Here is a 7,547-nt window from a genome sequence, read left to right as displayed (position 1 = left end):
TCAGTTTCCTCATCTGTAAGTGCAAGATGATGCTTGCTTCCTAAACACCATTGTAACAACCTGTTACAGAGCTTCAATCATTTACTGAGAATTAAAGGTATTTTAATTCTATCATTATTACAGTCACTCTTATTAGCATTAGCATTAGAATTACACCAGCATAGGTATAGCGGCTACTTGTACACATGTTAGCAGATCTTTTGCAGAGCCTCCTCAGAGCTTTGTTGGCCATAGGGAGCTGCTAATATCATGTGACTATTGAGCACTTGAAATGTTATGTGCTGCATATGTAAAATGCACACTGAATTTTGAAGACAGTGCAAACATTAGAATTTAAAGCACCACAGGAATACATGTTATGTTGTTATATATTAAAATGACAATAATTTGAAAGTAGTAGGTTAAATAATATATTGTTAAAGTTAACATCAACTGTTTCTTTAAATGTGGCTACTAGAAAATTGAAAATTACATAGGTGGCTCCCATTTTTGGCTTACCTTGTATTTCCATTGGAAGTACTGCTCTAGGGAACTCAGGTCGTAGGTCTAGAAAGAAATGTAATTCCATTGAGCCCTTTCCTTTTTACTCAATGTTTTCCTCTCTGTGTTCCAGAGAGACTTGGTTCTGTACAATATATTCTTTTAAATATTGTTTTTGCCCTACGAAATACAAGAAGACAGAATTAGCAAGGATAATATATGTAGGCGGGGCCAAGACAAATAATGAGAATAAAATTCACTCTATTAAGAGATGCTCAATATTCCTCTAAAACATTTTTAAAGCTTTTAACCTGGTCAAGAATTCAAATGAGGATGTACTTTTGATTCCAACATGGCAAGAAAACTTCAGTGTAAAAGACAAATTGCAAAGGGTACCAAATGGGATGATAGCACCTGGACATTTGCTAAAATATTTGAAGAGTTTTAGTATTGGCTCAGCTACAGAATTTTCATAGAGAAATAATCTAATATAGCATATGTATGATTGTGTGATTCCCAATTAAAATATTCAAGGTCTGCGTTTGTGAGCCAAGATCCAGTACCTTTTCCAACTTTTATAGAAAAGTGGAGAAAACCTGGAAATGCTTGATACATATTACACAGTATAAATAGGTGCTACAATTTCCCTTTATTTACTAGGAATGCGAAATCTGGAGAAGCAGTTTTTTTTTTTTTTTAAATAAACGGGAATACTACAATTATTTTTCTGCTTCACCTCTTTGCCCTATGCAATGCTGTTGAACTTGCCCTTTTAAAGATTAATCAAAGTCTGCATTTACAATTGGTTTAAGACTGTCACTATAATTTTGAGCTCATGTAATGTGAGAGGAATTAATTCAATTAAAACAAAATTAAACCATGTGTAATTCACAATAGCAGAACACATTTGCAGGCTTCCTCGTGACGTGGCTAGTGTTGGAAGACTTGCCAGGGGAGTGGTTTAGAATTAGATAGAAGGTGGCCAGGCACAGTGGCTCATGCCTATAATCCTAGCATTTTGGGAGGCTGAGGTGGGCGGATCATGAGGTCAGGAGTTCGAGACCAGCCTGGCCAACATGATGAAACCTCGTCTGTACTAAAAATACAAAACTTAACTGGGTATGGTAGCAGGCACCTGTAATCCTAGCTACTCGGGAGGCTGAGGCAGGATAATCTGTTGAACCCAGGAGGCAGAGGTTGCAGTGAGTCAAGATTGCGCCACTGCACTCCAGCCTGGGCAACATGAACGAGACTGCATGGGGTTGCGGAAGAATTAGATAGAAGATTCTGTTCATAGATGTCCATGCTAAGTGACTGTGACCAAGCATGTGGCTGCAACATGTGATATTGTCATAATTACTATGTTTTATTAAAAATCTTAAAAAAGAAAGAGGTAATATAATTGAGAGAAACCCTGCTCTTTTATTTCTCACTCTTCAACCCCATGGAATGGGTCCAGTTTTGTCTTTTCTCTTCTCTTCTTTCATTTCTCCAAGCAGGGCTAGTCTTTGGAGTTCGAGACAGGGATAGGGGTAGGGATAAGAGTGTCAGAGATACTCTTTCACACATAGCTGTCCATTGGTGCTAGGGAGATGGTCCTGGTCTCATTCTTGGCTTGCTCTTGTTTCATCTGATGCTGATGGTCTTTTCTGATGCATTGGCCTCTGCATAGAAGGTACAGGGGTTTCTCTGGGGTGGTCCTCTCTCTACTGAGGACTCCTTTCCCTGAGGGCACCCTCAGTCAATCTTCTCTAGTGGTGGATCTGTATGACTTGAATTTCCTTTTTTTTTTGAAATGGAGTCTTGCTCTGTCTCCAGGCTGGAGTGCAGTGGCACAATCTTGGGTCACTGCAACTACCACCTCCTGGGTTCAAGGGATTCTCATGCCTCAGCCTCCCAAGTATCTGGGGTTACAAATACGTGCCACCACACCCAGCTAATTTTTGTATTTTTAGTAGAGATGGGGTTTCACCATGTTGGCCAGAATGGTTTCGAACTCCTGACCTCATGATCCACCCACCTTGGTCTCCCAAAGTGCTAGGATTACAGGCGTGAGCCACCGCGCCCGGCCATGACTTGCATTTTCAATAGCAAGCTTTCAACTGGCAAGTGGGGCACTGGTGTCCCCTCCTTCTAGACACTCCTCATCAAACCACAGGGTCTCATAGAGCCGCATTTATTTGACTTTGGAGAAGAGAGGGAGACCCCTTTCCATTCCTGACCCTGCAGATCTGTGAGGCCCCAACAGCCCCTCCATCCTTCTCTACTCTGCAGTCCTCTTAGATATAAACTGGGAAGGAGAGGATGGTCACTGGATTGGTAGCAGGACTGGTTCTGCCACTGCATAACAGAGGATAGTGTCTGGCCCTGTGTTGTATCTTTTATCATTTTTCAGTTCAGGGTCATGGAGTATATTCCAGCTCAAAATAAAAAATGTCAGTCATTATTTTGAGGATGTATTTGAGGAAATCATCAGTACCATTTATATTTCTATTTCCCTGTTAGGCACTTGGTGGAACTGCATTTCCTAACCTTCTTGGAGTTAGGTAAGGCCATGCTTTAGCCAGTAATTATTTTATATTGGGAGGGAAGCTTTAAGAGCTTGAGTGTCATTTACTTGATTCCTGTGTTCATATCTAGTGATTGTGGAAGAATATATCCACATGGATCCTCCATTGGGCCAGATCTTCATGTCTTTAGGATGACCCAAGCCTCCCTGTGGTCTTTGAGTTGAATATGTGGTGTGAGTGGGAAATACATATTTTGTGTGTGAAAAGCCATAGAATTTTGAGTGATCTGTCATTGCAGCAAAATCTAGCTTAGCCTGATGAATACAACGTTGTTGCATTAAACATGAGCAGCCAGGTCAGAAGCTGATTGGGACTAGAAAATGCAGATGTGTTGTGCCCAGCACCACCTGCCCTGTGCCTGCCCCCTCTCTGAGGCCCGGCCCCATTTGCCCATGTCCATCACATTGTGTGGAAATGTTGCCAGCATGTCTGACAAACTGTCCTATAAAGTTGCTGGCATCGACCTGGCCACCTAGGGACACAAGGCCCTGGACATTGCAGAGAATGAGATACTGTGTCTGATGTGTCTCTTTGGAAGCTGCACTTGGCCTCCAAGCCACTGAAGCGTGCCCACATTGCTGGCTGACCATACATGACCATGGAGACCGCCATCCTCACTGAGACCCTTGTTGCCCTTGTTGCTGAGGTACAGTGGTTCAGCTGCAACACCTTCTCCACCCAGAATCAGCTGGCAGCTGCCATTGCCCAGGTTGTCATTCCAGTGCATGCCTGGAAGGGTGAAACAAGCAATGAGTACCTGTGATGCATCCAGCAATCACCATACTTTGAAGATGTGCCCCTCAACATGATTGTGGATGATGGTGGTAACCTCACCAACCAAATCCACACCAAATACTCACAGCTCTTGCCAGACATCCAAGGCATCTCTGAAGAGACCACCACCGGGGTCCACAACCTACACAAGATGATGGCCAAAGGAATCCTGAAGGTGCCTGCTATCAACAACTCCATCACCAAGAGCAAGTTTCACAGCCTCTGAGGCTGCCGGGAGTCACTCATAGATGGCATTAAGAGGGCCACGGACGTGATAATTGCCAGCAAAGTAGCCATGGTAGCAGTCTATGGCGACATGGGCAAGGACTGTGCCCAGGCCCTGTGGGGCTTTGGGACCCACTTCATCATCACCAAGATTGGCCCCAGCAACCCACCGCAGGCTGCCATGGAGGGCTATGAAGTAACTGCCATAGATGAGGCCTGTTGGGAGGACAACATCTTTGTTACCACCACAGGCTGTGTTGACATCATCCTTGGCTAGCACTTTGAGCAGATGAAGGATGATGCCATCGTGTGTAACACTGGTCACTTTGACATGGACATTAATGCCAAGTGGCTCAGTGAGAACGCTGTGAAGGTGACCAAGCCCCAGGTGGCCAGGACTGGCTGAAGAATGGCACAGCACCATTCTGCTGGTTGAGGGTCGGCTGGTCAGCCTGCATTGTGCCATGGGCCACTCCGGCTTTGGGATGAGTGACCCCTTCACCAACCAGGTGATGGTGCAGATTGAGCTGTGCCCCACTCAGACAAGTATCCTGGTGGGCTTCACTTGCTGCCCAAGAAGCTGGATGAGGCAATGGCTGAATCCCACCTGGGCAAGCTGAATGTGAAACTCTCCAAGTTGACCAAGAAGCAGGCCCAGTACCTGGGCGTGCCCTGTGATGGCCCCTTCAAGCTGGATCATGACCACTACTGAGAGCCACGCCTGCCCTTCACCTTCCAGCTGCTGTCCTTGCACAGGGCCCACCTCTCTTCCCTAAGTGGAAATGGCACCAAATTTGCAATTGGTTTGTCAGTGCCCCGCAAAGACTTCCTGGTGCCGATCACTCAGTTTTTGGCCTCTGCTGCACCCCTCATACTGTTGCAAGTGTGGCAGGGGAAATGAAAGACTCCTCCTCAAGCCCTGGTCATGATGGAGGTACAAGGGAGGCAGCCACAGGGAACCATGAGCTCAGTGGCCTTGGAATTGCTCACTGAGTCAGTCCTTCCTAAGCCTGGACATCGGTAGTGGAGTTGCAAAGCCCATGCACCTTACTGCCTAGGCCTTCACCTGGCCTGAGGACTTACACCCAAGTGCTTGGTTCAGGTTCCTCAGCCCACGACAGATGGAAGGAGCTACATTGAAGGGCAAGGAGGAACTGTTTGAATTTTCCTGAGAGCCTGGCTTAGTGCTGGGCCTTCTCTTAAAGCTCATAACAGTGAGGTTGCTACTTTTAGTCTCAATTTTTATAGGCGTTAGAATAGACTGTTAAGGGACAACAGAGAAAGGACAGACAGAGGACAGCCAGAGGTTGAGAGGGGCCAGAAAAACACAAAGCCAGCATAGATCTGCCATCACTTTGTAACGAGAGGGCTTCTATCACAACCCTGGGTCCAAAAGAGACTAATTTGATTCATAATATTTATATAATGTTTATAATCTTAAAGCAGGAAGGTAAGTAAATAAAAATCTTGGTGCCTAAAAGAGTTTTGAGGCTTTATTTTATAAATAACTACAGCCAACTATGTGTGGTAAAAGGGGGTATAGTTACATGCCGATAAAGCATTCAGAAGACAAGGGGTTGTATGCAGTGTAAGGGCTGCAGGTAAACCTTAGGATTGAAAGAATGAGTAAAGAGGGAACTCTTTATCTTTTCAGAAATGTCTCATAAATAATCTGTTTTTAATGCAACCTTAGACTGTCATTTAACAGATGAATTTAACTCATTTGTGATTAAAAAAACAAGAAGTTATAGATCTTCTCTATGTGAGATGCCAAGAGGTGCCCAGACAGTGCCTAGCATCATTCTTAGAAGAGCAAGAACCTGTGCAAAGGAAACTGACAGCAATGGAGTCAAAGTCACACTGGGGTAAGTTACAGTCTTTACATCTGTTTTGATGCTTTGCATATCCAGGTTTACATTTTCTGCCCTTGCCATTTCCTTTTTTTTTTTGAGATAGAGTTTCACTCTTGTTACCCAGGCTGGAGTGCAATGGCATGATCTCGGCTCACCACAACCTCGGCCTCCTGGGTTCAGGCAATTCTCCTGCCTCAGCCTCCTGAGTAGCTGGGATTATAGGCACGCGCCACCATGCCCAGCTAATGTTTTTTTTGTATTTTTAGTAGAGACAGGGTTTCACCATGTTGACCAGGTTGGCCTCTATCTCTTGACCTCATGTTCCACCTGCCTCGGCCTCCCGAAGTGCTGGGATTACAGGCTTGAGCCACCGCACCCAGCCATATCTTCTTTCCTTTAGAGTTATTTCTATGATGAATTTAACCATAATAATTTATTAGCTACTATTAGTACCTTTTTTTTAGTTTATCTATGTTGCCTTTAAGGAGCTATATTTATGATTGTTGTTTCTTCACTGAATTCTGGTAGCAAGTAATAAACACATCCATGTATGTAAACAGAGCAAGTTGGATTTTGAGGGGATGGATATGCAGTGATCTAACTGGCCTCAAGGCAGTCAGAGATATAGCTTGGCAAGCAAGCTAGTCGAGGTAACATCTCCGGCCATGGAGATGTTATGGCTCTTTGTATAGCATCATGGTGAATGCATTTGTACTAAGTACATATCTAAGTGATCATACACAGAAATATCCTAAATCATAATTTTTCCCCTGTAAAAACTGATTAAAACAGTGACATGGATATATTTTTCAAAGCACACTTCAGAGAAGGAAATTGTGACCTGCTCAGCTGTGTTTCTGCTTTCTCAGGTTGCGCTACCAGAGATCAGCTGGGGTTCAGGTCTAGCTGCTTGAATACTGAATGTCTGAGTTTATTGCTTAGTTTTTCCTGCTTTTTGAGTCAAATGTGTGATAGAAATCATCCAGCCCTTCATTTTTCCATGTTCCTGAGGCATAACACAGAATAAAACATTCAAGAACTGTACATGGGTGTCACTCTCTAAATATAAAATCATAGACCACATGTTTAATTGTTATTCTGAATATTGGCAGTTCAGATGAAAGGTTATTATTTATCCTGAATATTGGCACTTTAAATGGAAGGCTGTTTTGAGCAAAAAATTACCTACTGCAAAATAATTCATGGTCCAACAGGCATTGGCCATGTGGAACTAAATCTGGGAGAATCTCAGGTCTCAAACTGCTACTAAAAGTTGCAAAACTGAATGGGCAAGTAAGTATGGTCATTAAAATTTAAGTAGATGAAAATTGGATAATTGCATGCTTCGTTTTTTATCTCGACACACATTGTATTAAAAGTTGCTATGTAGAAGAACCATTTTCTTGGGAAATAAATAGATGAGATGATTAAACAAGTGACTATTTCTAAATAGTATTAGTGGGAGAGGAGAAGTTGAAAAGCATTATTTTACTGTTCCTACAATGCTTAGCTCAGGGCTGGACACATAACAGCCATTCAGTAAATATCTGCTGTGTCTATTAACGTATGAATGCAAACAAAATTCCTGTCTTTCCATTAAAATTGAGTGAATGCAATAGAGGAAATTATTTTAAAATGTAGTCCA

At 43.2% G+C, this 7,547-nt stretch overlaps 1 pseudogene; it reads left to right on the top strand.

Moving 5' to 3' along the window:
• The first annotated feature begins 3,394 nt into the window (after window positions 1–3,394).
• On the top strand, window positions 3,395–4,761 carry LOC100405409 (adenosylhomocysteinase pseudogene; annotated as a pseudogene).
• Window positions 4,762–7,547: the final 2,786 nt, after the last annotated feature.

The sequence above is a fragment of the Callithrix jacchus genome, chromosome 14, assembly GCF_049354715.1.
Source record: "Callithrix jacchus isolate 240 chromosome 14, calJac240_pri, whole genome shotgun sequence".
NCBI classification, from domain to species: domain Eukaryota; kingdom Metazoa; phylum Chordata; class Mammalia; order Primates; family Cebidae; genus Callithrix; species Callithrix jacchus.
Note: the sequence above shows the minus strand (reverse complement) of the source record. Positions and strands in the feature narration are given on the sequence as shown.